We start from the raw sequence: 12,608 nt of genomic DNA, 5'->3' as shown, positions 1-12,608 counted from the left end.
TTCTATTCCATTGGCCTATATGTCTGTTCTTGTGCCAGTACCAGGCTGTTTTGATAACAGTGGCTTTGTAATACAGCTTGAAATATGGCATTAAGATCTCTCCTACTTTATTCTTCTTTCTCAGGATTGCTGTGGCTATTCGAGGTCTTTTTTTTTAATCCCAGTTGAATTTTTGGAGAGTTCTTTCTAGGTCTGTGAAATGTGCCATTGGTATTTAATGGGGAGTGCATTGAATCTATAGATTGCTTTGGACAGTATGGACATTGTAATGATGTTTATTCTACCAATCCATGAACATGGTATGGGTCTTTTGAATACACAAATTAAATTATTTAATTAAATCAAATTTTAAATTTATTTGATGTCTTCAAAATAAAATAGTGGGCAGAGCAGAGGGCAGGGCAGAGGGCCCTGGTCTGCCCTCTGCCCTGCCCTCTGCCCTGCCCTGCCCTCTGCCCTGCCCTCTGTCCTGCCCTGCCCTCTGCCCTGCCCTGCATAGTACTTACATAGCATTTAAAAATAGTTCATTTTACTGAAGTTATTTAAGCAATCGATTCATTTGATGGGATTTCAACACAAATCTGCAGAGACCTGACTTTATTTTTAAGTGACTCAAGAGCAATTCAGTGACTGACCCCAAGGGCTTCGTGCCCCACTCTCAATTCCGTGAGGACTGGAGTTTAATGGGCGCAGCATCCGGAGAGCTCACGGCTGGGGCACAGGATTCAGGGGAAGCCATCAGCTGAAGCACCACAACGGCTTCCCTGGAACCAGTCAGATCTGGTGTCCTTCATGCCATGAGTGAAGGTTAAGTGAGAAGTGGGCCGTTAACTTCTTGTGTTAATGCCCAGTGGATGCCTGGCCTGCTGCAGGTGGTCAGGTCTATGGCTTTAACTACATCTCCCTGAAATTCTGTCCCAGCCAGAACCATCTGGTGTGGAGGATCCCGGGCTCACACAGGAGCGGGAGGAGGTAGGAGACACCAGGAAACTTTGGATCCTCATGGGGCACGAGCAGGCGCCCGGACCCCATCACACTGTGCAGGGAGGAGCCCTGGTGAGGATGAAATCACACCCTGACTGCAGAAGGCCGGCTCCCTAAGCAGCTGGTGGCTGCAGAGCCGCCTGCCCTCTGCCCTGCCCTGCCCTCTGCCCTGGTCTGCCCTCTGCCCTGGTCTGCCCTCTGCCCTGCCCTCTGTCCTGCCCTACCCTCTGCTCTGCCCTCTGCCCTGCCCTTCCCTCTGCTCTGCCCTCTGCCCTGGCCTGCCCTCTGCCCTGGCCTGCCCTCTGCCCTGGCCACCCTCAGGGGACGGGAAGGGACTACCTGCAATGAGCTCTCCTCTCAGAGGTCCCAGCGCGGACTCCTCACCGCGGGCTTTGCAGCTCCAGGGCCTGCCCGCCGTCTGCAGCCCTCAGCCCACAAGCCCTGCCCGCCTCGTGCTGCCTGAGGCCAGGCGCACTGGAAAGCCAGCACCTTCCGGAAGCACCGGCTCTCACTTCCGGCAGGGGCGGGACTTCCTGGTGGAGGCTGGGGCCGGGAGGGGCGGGCGCCCCTGCTGGCGGAGGGCGCAGCCGCAGTGCGTCTCCGCTCGGAGCCAGCCACCCGCTGGCGGTGCGCGTGGAGGTTTCTCAGGGCAAGTCGGGCGCCGGCCTCTCACAGGCTCATTGGCGCTCAGCGAGGTGACCGCGTCCCTCTCTGGGCGGGACAGTCCCGATTTCCAACAATTTGACCGGCGGCCCGCGGCGTTTTACAAAAGTCCCGATTTTTGGAAAGATTCTTTTAAATCTTTTGGACTTTTTTAAAACGCCGCGGGACTTGGGACAGATTGTTAAAAATCGGGACTGTCCCGCCAAAAGCGGGAGGTCTGGTCACCTTACTCTTAGGGAATATCTACTTTATATCTTAATAAAGTATGACTTCCAAAACACTGTCTGAAATTCTGGTTTAGTAGTCCAAAGCTGAATTTCAAATGTGTTTCTTTTTTCTGCTGCAAGAGTCCCAGTCACACACATTCCTCTTGTGTGAAGGAAAGCACCCCTTCCCTGCCATGCAGATGGGTGCCTGTGGGTGGTGAGAGGTGGTCGTACACACAGAAATGAAAAGATAAAGGCACCTGAGCATCAACACCACTGCCATTCCGGCAATGTCTTCAAGGAAAAAGGTTATAGTTCACTTTCTCCCTGTACTCTCTCAGGGTGCGTAGCACACAGTAGGTGCACATGTGGGGTGACCAACTTGTCCCACCGTCTGGCTCTTTGGTCTTTGGCCAGAACAACTACTGGGTTTCAGAACGTTAGAGAAATGGTTGGTATAAAAGTGAAAGAAAGATCTGCTCTTTAATAAAATCTTGTATTCATAGTTTCACACTGTAAGTCATTGCACCATGTGAGAAACGCCAGGACAGAGGCCTGAGGGAGGGTTTATCTTCTAGTAATTTGCAGTGGAAGGACATCTGTGCCATGGTGCTGGCTCAAAGCAGTGGCTCAAAGCGATGGAGATGTCCCTCAGGAGACAAGGGTTGTGCCCTAAACTTGTGAGCACCACACCAGAGTGACTTCTCGGATGTCCCCACCACTAGACTGGGGCGCTCAGCGTTGGGGCTGTGTCACTGGCACCTGCCTCATAACATAACTTCCGTCCTGGCAGTCCTCTGGGAGTTACACCCTTTTTTGTTTGCTTCACAACCAGAGCCACACTCCCCCTGGCACATATAGCTCCCCGGTGTCCAGCCCCCTCTCTGACCTCATCTCTGGCGGCTCCAGACACTCTGACCTTCTCTGCTTCCTTGTGCACATCGAGCAGAGGCTTCTTCCAGCCAGCTCTCCCTTTCGAGTGGGTTGATGCTCCTCTCAGCTCTTGACCTCTTGGTTACATCTCAACCTTTGGGTCAAGCATACGTGCTCTTCTCAGAGTGACTTTTCTGGTCCAAGCAGTTTCATAGACACCCCAGGATTTCCTCACAGGACCCCATGCTTTTATTTTGTGGCCTTGTCACACTCTGTTCACATGCTCTACTAGTTTCATATCTGCTCTACCTTGTAGACTTTGAAGGTGGTGTCTGGCTCTGTTTCATTCCCGGCTGTGCCCTACAATGTAGCAAACTTCAGGCATCACTGAATATGGATCAACTGGATGCAGAGCCCATGGGCTGAACTAGTGAATGAATAAACTAATGATATAAGAATTGTGGTGTCCACAAGAAAAAAAATTATAACTGTGTGGTCATGGATACTAACTAGATTTACTGTGGTGATCACTTTGCAATATATGCAATATGAAATCATTAAGTTATATATCCCAAATTAATATAATGTTACATATCTAATACATCTCAATTGTTAAAAAAGGAAAAAAGTATGAGGATGTTGATATTATTTAAATTATTGATAGTACAGAATTAGAATGTTTTATATTCAATTAAAATATTTTATTATATTTTTACATTATAAAAATAATGTAGAATCACTGCAAAAAATCAAACTAAACAAGAAGATACTAGTATACAAGCAGTTAATAATCCCTCTCCTTCATACTCACCAATATTAATAGTTTTTGTGTGTGGGTATTATTCCATATTTTTACATAAATATATATGTGTTTCTTCTTTCATACATATTTGTGCATGTGTACATTTATATACTTGTATAAGCAGTTTTTCTTCTGTAAGTGAAAAATGGGAGGCTATTTTACACATACTTGGTAACTTGCTTTTTACACTTACTACTTTTTTCTACTTAATAACATATCATGGCCATCTCTCCAGATCAATACACACATCTCTTTATTTTTAAGAACTACATAATATTTCATAGCATAGATACCATAGTTCTTCATCTAATTTCCTGTTGATGAAATGGGAGTGGTTTCCAGGGTGTTACCGTTACAAATAACTGTACAGTAAATCTCCTTATATAATTTGTGCTTATTCACTAGATTCTCAAAGCATGTGGGGAAAGCATGGGCATTTTTACATAGATTCTGCCAGACTTTTCTAGGAGGGAATTCACACCCCCGGCAGCAATGTGCGACCGAGTCCATTTTCCTCTGTCTCAACTAAGAATAGATGTCTTAGTTTCTAAAACTGTTTTTCCAATCTCCGCTTCCTTGTGGATGAGGCTTACAGGGAGTCATCCTCCTTCTGGAGTCTTGAGGCCTGAGAACGGAGAGTAGATCCCCTTTTTTTTGACGGGTTGCACAGGGACCTTGGCTTGAACACTTGGGGATCAGGAGGCCGTGAGGAGTGGGGGGAGGAAGGAAATGGGCTGAGGACGTGAACATGGACATAAAGGCTGTGTTAAGGAGTCTGCCTTTGAGTGCCCGTGAGGATACACAACTAGCCAAACACAGGTCTGGGTCGAGGGGGAGTTTGTGTATGCTGAGCTATTTAAAGAAAACGTGTCGTGCCGAAACCAGTGTGGCTCAGTGGATAGAGCGTTGGCCTTCAGACCGAAAGGTCATGGATAGAGCATTGGCCTTCAGACCAAAAGGTCCCAGGTTCGATTCCAGTCAAGGTCATGTACCTTGGTTGTGGGCACATCCCCAGTAGGGGGTGTGCAAGAGGCAGCTGATAGATGATTCTCTCTCATCGATGTTTCTACTTCCCTATCCCTCTCTCTTCCTCTCTGTAAAAAATCAATAAAATATATTTTAAAAAAGAAAAAGAAAATGCGGCGTAATGACCAAATACCTCAGTGTGTCTCTAAAAAGTGAGGGCAGTTCCTCACCTAACTGCAGCACCATTGTCACACTTACCAGTTTCCAATGAGTCTTCCATGTCATCTAATAGTCCATCCAAATGAATCCAGAGACACAGAAGCATGGAACAGATGTGGAATGTCAGAGGGGGTGGGAGTGGATGGGTGGGTGGGAAGAGATCAGCCAAAGAACTTGTATGCATATATGCTTAACCCATGGACAGACAATAGGGTGGTGGAGGCTGGGGCTGTGGGGCAAGGGCAGGCTATAAAGGGGTCAATGGGAGAAAAAAGGGGATACCTGTAATACTTCCAACAATAAAGATTTAAAAATAATAGCCAGCCCACCTTTATATTTTCAGACTTTTATCTTAATTGAGAAAATAGGTTTTAAGGAGCACACCCAAAGCAGGGAAATCACTGGAGATACAGGGGAGAGGGACTGAGGAAGGGGAGAGTAGGCTGGGGGGAAAGCAGGTGGTGTGTATGTCCCATCCAGCCAGCTCTGCCGCCAGGTTGCCAGCCCACCCCATCCCTCTCTGTGACTTTGCTGCCCAGGTCTCCCCTCTGGTCCAGGTCCATGTGAGGGGGGAGTGAGGAAAGAGTGCTCCAGGGCCGCACAGAGTAGGGGAGAGCCTGGTCACGCTCCTCCAGGAACTACTCCAGGGTGACCCTCCTCTGCTCCTGGGGCACAGGGACCCCCAGGCCTGGTGCTGGGCCACACCCCTCTTCTGGATGCCTCCTGGTGGAGAGGCCCATCTGGGTGGCAGGTTCTCCTGGCTGCTGAGGGTACTGTGTTCTGGGGTGCTGGCATCGTGGGGCAGAGTGCTGTGTCTCTGCTGGGCATCAGGTCCTCACTGTGGAAGCTCTCGAGCCTGCGTTGGAGCAGGCGCCTGGGAGAAACCTGGTGTGAGGGTGAGGGGACACAGAGCAACACACATCAGTCTCTCACTCTTGCTCACCTGCCTCCGGTGGGCTGTGCTGCCTCCTGCTCACAGAACACAGGGAGCCCTGCTGGGGCACCAGAGCACACTTCTCCCAGGCTGGCTTTGGGGGTTTCAGGACATGCTGGAATTCAATAGAAGTTCACGCTGGGGTTTAAAAACAAAATAAGGTGGGAGGAAATGCAGAGCTTCTAGAGCTGAGATTAGCAACAGCTGTGAGGCCCCACAGCCCTTGGGACAGCGCAGACAGACCATCTTCTGCACCATTAACAAGCTTATACACCATAAAGGAATCACACTCACCCGTGTCCTCTGACCATGATGGACCGGAACTCCCGGCGCTGTCCCCATCTGGAAGCTGCAGGAACTCAGGCTTGGAGGATGGGTGGCTCACACAGGCGCCCAGAGCTGGCCAGAGAGGAGAAGGGACCTGACCCCAAATGCGTGAACACTCCCAGGCCTGAGCCTGAAACTGCATGATGTGCCCTGTGGAGGCCAACCCATAAAGCTTTGAAGAATTGCTAATTGTCTTCTTTAAATCACAGAAATCACACCAAGCCCACAGCGGAGATCCAGGGGCACTAGGAAGTGCAGAAGGAGGCTGACTTACCTTTCAGGCCGCCAGGTGAGCGGTCACTGGCAGCATCCCTGCGGCTCTCTAAGCTGCCTGGCCGGGACCCTGAGAGGAGGACCACCCTGGACCAAAGGGCCACTGAACCAGTATAGCCCAGACTACATCATCCAGTCTGCACAGAGGACAGAGCAGAGCGATTCTGCCACAGCTCGGGCAGCGCCCTCAGAGGGACAGACCCAGGTTCTGGAGATGCCCCAGGTCTCACATCCCATGAGTGCCAGGCCCCGTGCCGAGTGGGCATGGCTGTGCGGCATGACAGCCTGTGCTTCTGTGTCTGTGAAGTCTGGGCCTGGGGCTCAGTGTTAGAATTTCACACAGAATTCCAGTATAGACCAAACAGGGTGGCTCCAGGAAAGGAAGGGTTGGAGGGGTGGGGAGCCCACCCTTAGGACACATGGAGCTTCTAGAACGTGGAAAAACGCTGCCTAGACCAGGACAGGGCAGTGTGCGCCCACTAGCGCACAATGAAGCCTGAGCCGGCTTCAGGGGCCATTCGCCTCGGGGGAGGAGGGGTGGGTGCTGGGGCCTCAGGAGGAAAGAATGTGCTGGCTTTCCATGGATGTTTGCTGTCCTTCAGCTCCTTCTCCTTTTGTCTCAAGTTGACAGCTGCCCCAAAGGGAAAAGAAACGGACCTCACGGTGACAAGTGTGGGGCAGCCGCCCTCCTGGCTGAGGTGTGCGCCTGCCTGAGGGCGTCTAGGGCAGCCCTCCCTGCCCCCCGGGATCAGAGGGGGAGCACCTGCTGCAGGGAAGGCGGCACCATCCGGCTAGGGCAGGGGGTCCCTCCCAGGCCTGCACACCTCCCCTCCTGTCCATGCTCCCAGCACACGCAGTCCCAAGGCCCCGCCCCGTGTACCATCAGGGCTTGTCCCACTGCACAGTCACAGCTGGGGACCCGTCCTCCCTGCACACAGCTGAGCTGAACTGCACTGAGAACCGGGCACACTAGGAGCAGCTCTGCTTTCGCCCCACCCAGCAGTCTGCTCTGGACTCACTGGGCACAGGGCACCCAGTTCCCCAGCCCTGGCGCGCTCCCCAAATAGCAGGCCTCAGAAAAATCCCGTCAGCAGCGCGGCGGGGGGAGCCACAAAGTGCTTGGTTTCTGTGAAGAGCACAGAAGCAGAACAAGCTTCCTCTTTGAGAAGGAAAACCTTGAACAGAAGCATCCACCTTCCCCTTAAATACAGTTCCTCATGTTGTGGACCCCCAACCATAATCACAAACATAGACCGAAATTTCATTAGCTGAATTGGCTGATTCCCTCTCTGACAGAGAAAAACGGAAGGAAGGAAGGAAGGAAGGAAGGAAGGAAGGAAGGAAGGAAGGAAGGAAGGAAGGAAGGAAGGAAGGAAGGAAGGGAAGGAAGGGAAGGAAGATGGGAAAAAGGAGATCCCAGCAGCTGCTTAGGGGTTATTGCAGTCTGCCAGAGCACCTAGCCTTACTATACACAATTAGGCTTCTCCCTAAAGTAGGGTTTGCCCTCCCTTTAAACAAATTAAACCACAAAAAGAGAAAAAAAATGCTCTCATGTGTACAACCAGATGGTACAAAGTAGCTTTCACTTCACACAGACTCTCACACTTACTTTATACACCTGAAAATCTGAGTTTTCTACCAGACATTTACTCAGAGTTTAAACAGTCCACCGGATTCCTGATTAAGCTCCCCTTCCACTCACTTGGGTGCACCTGGCTGACTGGGGCCCCTACCTTACCAATTCTGTTGACAGGTCCAGAAGTATCTGTCCACTATCTCCAAATGCCAGTCGGGTGCTGGGCTGATGTCCAGAGCACTTAGGGTCCGTCCCCTGGTTCAATTCTGATAAATCAGCAGAGCGCGCCTCCTGAAGGCCTGTCTGGCGCCCCCAGACCCCAAACCCGGTCCACTCACCGGAGGCCAAAAAGGCCAAAAAGGTCCACTCACCAGAGGCCAAAAAAGCCAAATATGGGAAATCAAAAGTGATTTCTATATTTCAGGGAACCATTAATGTTACAGAAGACTGGAGAAGAATCAAGCAATGCTTGGAGAGATGGCATTACATATTATTATTATTATTATTATTATTATTATTACATATGAGCCAAGGGAAAACTGTATTTCAAATTCTGGGCCCCAACATGGAGGAACTTTCCCTATTTATATGTTTTTACCTTCTTCGTCTCCCAATATGGGGTGTTTCCGGTCCCCTTTGTAAGTTCTTAAAGAGCCAGATGTGCTGTGGCTTTGCGACTTCAACCAAAGGCTTGGCCCGGTGCCAGCACTGATAACTTCATCGGGGAAGATTCATGGCCTCTCTGGAATGGGAGTAGTCTTATTTTCCTTATTATTTAAGCAAACAAGCATTTACAGAAGCCAAAATAGCAGGGTTAAATTTCAAACAGCAGTTTTTGTATAAGATGGATGCTTCCACAGGGTGTCAGTTTGCCTGGACGCGGACCACAGGGCTGGCTGGACTGGCAGGGGACCCTGGGGAAGACGGGCCACCCTGCTGGCAGTGTGGGGTCTGCCAGGGGAACAGCTGCGGACACAGGCTTTGGATGAGCTCCTCATTCGATGGTAACCTGTGCTCCTTGCAGTAGGTACATCGCGGCTGGAGGAGGCGCCGCTGTCTAGGACACGGGACTCAGTCACTGGAAGCCCGCGCTTGGTCTGGTTTCCAGCCTGGGGACTGTGGGAACACAGAGTTCTGGCTGTGATGCAGCCCTGAGAGACTCGTCCAGGGCCGCATCTGGTTAAGGTGGGCGTTTGGTAACTGGCTCTGGCATCCGATTTGATCTCCCCTGGCAGAGAGCCTGCGAGTAGGCGGCTCAGGCATAACTGCAGGGGTTACTTTTTTCATCACAAAACTGAAAGGGCAGGGCCAGCTCCCAGTAACTGGACCCTAGCCCTAACCCAACCAATCAGGTCAGCCAAGGTAGTGGCACTACCCCCCTATAAAACCCATTGATATGTTAAATTCTTTCTCTCTCCCACCATGCCATCGCTGGTGTAGTGGGACTGAGTGAGCTCGGACTAGTCCGAAATAAATACAGGCTTTCTGCAATGTCATCAGATTCAGCTGCCTGGTAGTCTTTGGGGTTTATGACAATTGGGCATTACAAAAACATGTTTTCTATTAGACAAGCCTGCGATCTAAATTTCTTTTCCATATGCAAGCATATAAAGTAAACTAAGAACATGATTAGAATGAAACTACAGGCAGGTATGCAATGGGGAGAAGACCCTCTCCCTTTACGCTTTACCCCCTTCCCCTCCCCGCTCACAGGCAGCCCCGAGGACAGGCCACGCCCACCCTGCCAGAAGGGTTTCATTCCTGTGTCAAACCAAGCAGAGGGTTGCCCCTCGGGCCCCTTCATCTCTGCAGACCTTTCTGTCACCCACGGAGGCCCACTGGGTGCACAGGCTGGGGGTTCAGGGGCGTCTCTCCCAGGCTATCCCAGGCGGCTGCCAGGCTCTGTGAACCCTGCCCGGCATCTCCTGAGGGGGCTGCAGGCTGGCTGCCAGCGCTGAAGAAACTTAAATGGTTATATTCCAAAAGGGGGCCGAGGAGGAAGAGGCCTTCCCTCTGAGCCCACAGGGTCTTTCCAGCCAGGCCTGCTAACCAGAGTGCCCTGAGCTTCCCCGGGCGGTGGTGAAGCTGGGAAAGCGCCCTGGGGGTGGCCAGGAGCCAGCAGGACCCTCTCCTGGTGAGAGGACCGGAAGCCCCGCCTGGGGGGAAGGGGGGTAACAGACGTGTGGGACCAGTGAGATGGGCAGACATATGTTGGCGTTTTTGTAGGGAGAGTGATGTGGAGGGTGTTCACCCAAAACGCACAAACACTTGTCTTTATTTTTTAATATATTTGTATTGATTTAAGAGGAAAAGGGAGAGAGAGAAACATCAACAATGCGAGAGAATCCTTGACTAGCTGCCTCCTGCACTGCCCCTCCCCAGTCCCCCCCCCCCCCCCCCACACACACACACACACGCTGGGGATGGAGCGGGAACTGGCCTGTGCGCCAACCTGAATCCAACTGTGACCTCCTGGTTCACAGGTCTACGCTCCGCCGCTGGGCTGACAGTGGTTTTCTTTGAGTAGCCATTTCCCTCTACAATTAACACACTTATATTTTACAAAAAGAAAAAGGCCATTTTAGTGACCTACCCTATAGCAGCCATTCCCTAAATCCCCACTTGGAAAAGGGTTAAATAACTGTCTTACCCCAAAGCAGGCGCAGTTACCACATGATGGCCTTACAAGCATTTCTCTCAGCCCTGCTTTGCCCTCACCTGCCATCTGCCCGCCCCCTGGTGGCAGCCGGGATCAAAGGGGAAGGCCTCCTGCCCCTCCACCAGCAGTGGTGGTTGGGGGGTGGGAGGGTGGGAGAGACAACAACAGAAGCAAATAGAGAAGAGGCACCTGTGGCCTGCAGGAGGCACACAGGGCCAGGGAGTGGAAGCCATGGGTGGGCGGAGCCGCTGGGCTGCAGAGCTAGTGAAGCTGTAACTGAGGGAACAATGTGGGGGGGGGGGGGGGGGGGGGGGGGGGACACACACACGACACTGCAGGGCCCGCCTGCCAGCCTCGCGGGACTCTGAATTGCATGGCAGGCGGCACCCCCTGTTTATTTCTCTCGTGTGACAAGTGGCCACACGTGAGGGCCTAAGACCACAGCATCTGTGACCCCGCAGCTCTGCGTCCCGCAGGCAGGGCTGGTCTGCGCGGAGTCCCTGCCACCCAGGGGCAGCGTGTGGTTCTCCTGGAGCTCCAGGGAGGAGGGGGGAGGGAAGGAGGAGGGTGCTGGGGCGGCAAGACTCAAGGACCCTCCCAGGTCCCCCTTCTGTCTTCCTCTCCCACTTAAGAGGCTCATGTGGCCAGAGGCCAGGTACCCAGCTCACCAGGTGATGGCTCGGGCGCTCGCCCCAGGGGCCTTCCTCCCAGCAGATCTCTGCTCCTGCGGTTTGGACCCCTGACCTCTCCTCCCTAGAGGCCTCCCTTGCACATCGGCTCAAGGCCCAGAAAAGCAGCCAAACCAGACAGGGACGCAGTGGCTGCCTCAGGCCCAGCTGCATGGGTAACGACCCTGCCCCGGGGCTGACCCATCCTTGGAGGCCAGGACCCTGAAGACCACCCTGAAGCTGGTGAGTGTTCCATTGAGACCCTCCCTGCGGCCTCCCCGCCTCACGCTTCTGGGGTAAGTAAGGGCAGAACTGGAAGAACTGACCATTGGAGCCTCAAGCATGAAGGAGGGCTGAGGCCCGCAGATCTGGGAGGCCGGCGAGCCTGTGCTCACTGCTGCCTGCAGGAGCCTGAGGGCAGTCGTGTGCCTCTCAGGGGCGCCGGGACCCTCGGCGGAGCCTCCTGTGTGCAGAGGTCCCAGCGCTGACCGCCCTCCAGCCAGGGTGCCCTGGGCCTCCTCGGCCGCCAGGCTCGCTGCACACTTGGTGGCACTGCGACCTCGCTGAGCTGCTGCAAGTCAGTTTGGGCCACTTAGCAAGACACTGCCCTGCCCTGCAAAGGTTCCCCTCCCTCCCAGCAGCTCCCGGGCCGCCCTGCCGCGAATGTCCCTGGCAGTGGTTCCAACGCTGCAGCTTGAAACAGACAGTCGGACCCGAGGGACCCTCCAGTCCTCATGGTCACACTGTGTCCTGTCAGGCCCGACCCAGGGATTCTGACCACATCAGCCTGGGTGCCGCCTGGGCATCAGGGACTTTAAAACCGCCCAGTGACCAAAGCACAGCCCCTGCTAAGACACACACACACACACACACACACACACACACACACACCCCCGCCCCGTACCTCCCCCTCCCCGCTGTTTCTTTGGGGCTTTTATCTGCTCACTGTGTGACTCTTTCAATGCTCTCATCCTTGACCCTTTCTTCTGGGCCTTGGCTTGACCTCTGTGCGGGCTCTCGGCCCCTGGGGCCCCCTTACAGCAGTTTGCAGAGAGGTTCTCTGGGGGGCGATGGCATCTTTAGGAGTCTGGGAGGGTGTCAGACAGGTGGCCATGGCTGAATGCCCCCAGGGTCAGGCAGAACCTCACTGAGGGGCTGGGTGGAGGGCAGGGGGCGGGGGTGGTTGAAGGGCCTGCTGCTGGCCAACTACCCACCTGGCTGGGCGGCCATGTGGCTGTCAGATGGCAAACGCATCCCTGGACTTGTCAGAGGCTTTGGGGGCTGGGTCATGGACTTGCTCTGGCCAATGGGCCCTGTTGCTGGGAGGCAGCAGACGCTCACACCCTTGCAGTGGGCTTGCTCTCCTGGGCTCAGGGCGTCTTTGGCCACCACATGGCAGGGAGCCCTGCAGCCGCCACGGAAGGCGCACGGCCAGGGCCGAGAGCGCGGCTCTCCTGG

General features: G+C 53.4%; 1 long non-coding RNA gene across 1 annotated transcript; it reads right to left on the bottom strand.

The window, feature by feature from the left end:
• Positions 1-5,190: 5,190 nt before the first annotated feature.
• On the bottom strand, positions 5,191-6,319 carry LOC118727974. Its single transcript, XR_004990738.2, has 3 exons — positions 6,249-6,319; positions 5,942-6,124; positions 5,191-5,598 (listed from the first exon to the last, which is right to left on the bottom strand). It is a non-coding gene; the product is annotated as an uncharacterized LOC118727974 (long non-coding RNA).
• Between the last annotated feature and the right edge of the window lie 6,289 nt (positions 6,320-12,608).

Source organism: Pipistrellus kuhlii, unplaced genomic scaffold (genome assembly GCF_014108245.1).
Source record: "Pipistrellus kuhlii isolate mPipKuh1 unplaced genomic scaffold, mPipKuh1.p scaffold_m20_p_27, whole genome shotgun sequence".
Taxonomy (NCBI): domain Eukaryota; kingdom Metazoa; phylum Chordata; class Mammalia; order Chiroptera; family Vespertilionidae; genus Pipistrellus; species Pipistrellus kuhlii.
The sequence above is the reverse complement of the archived record's forward strand: the minus strand, read 5'-3'. Positions and strand labels throughout refer to the sequence as shown.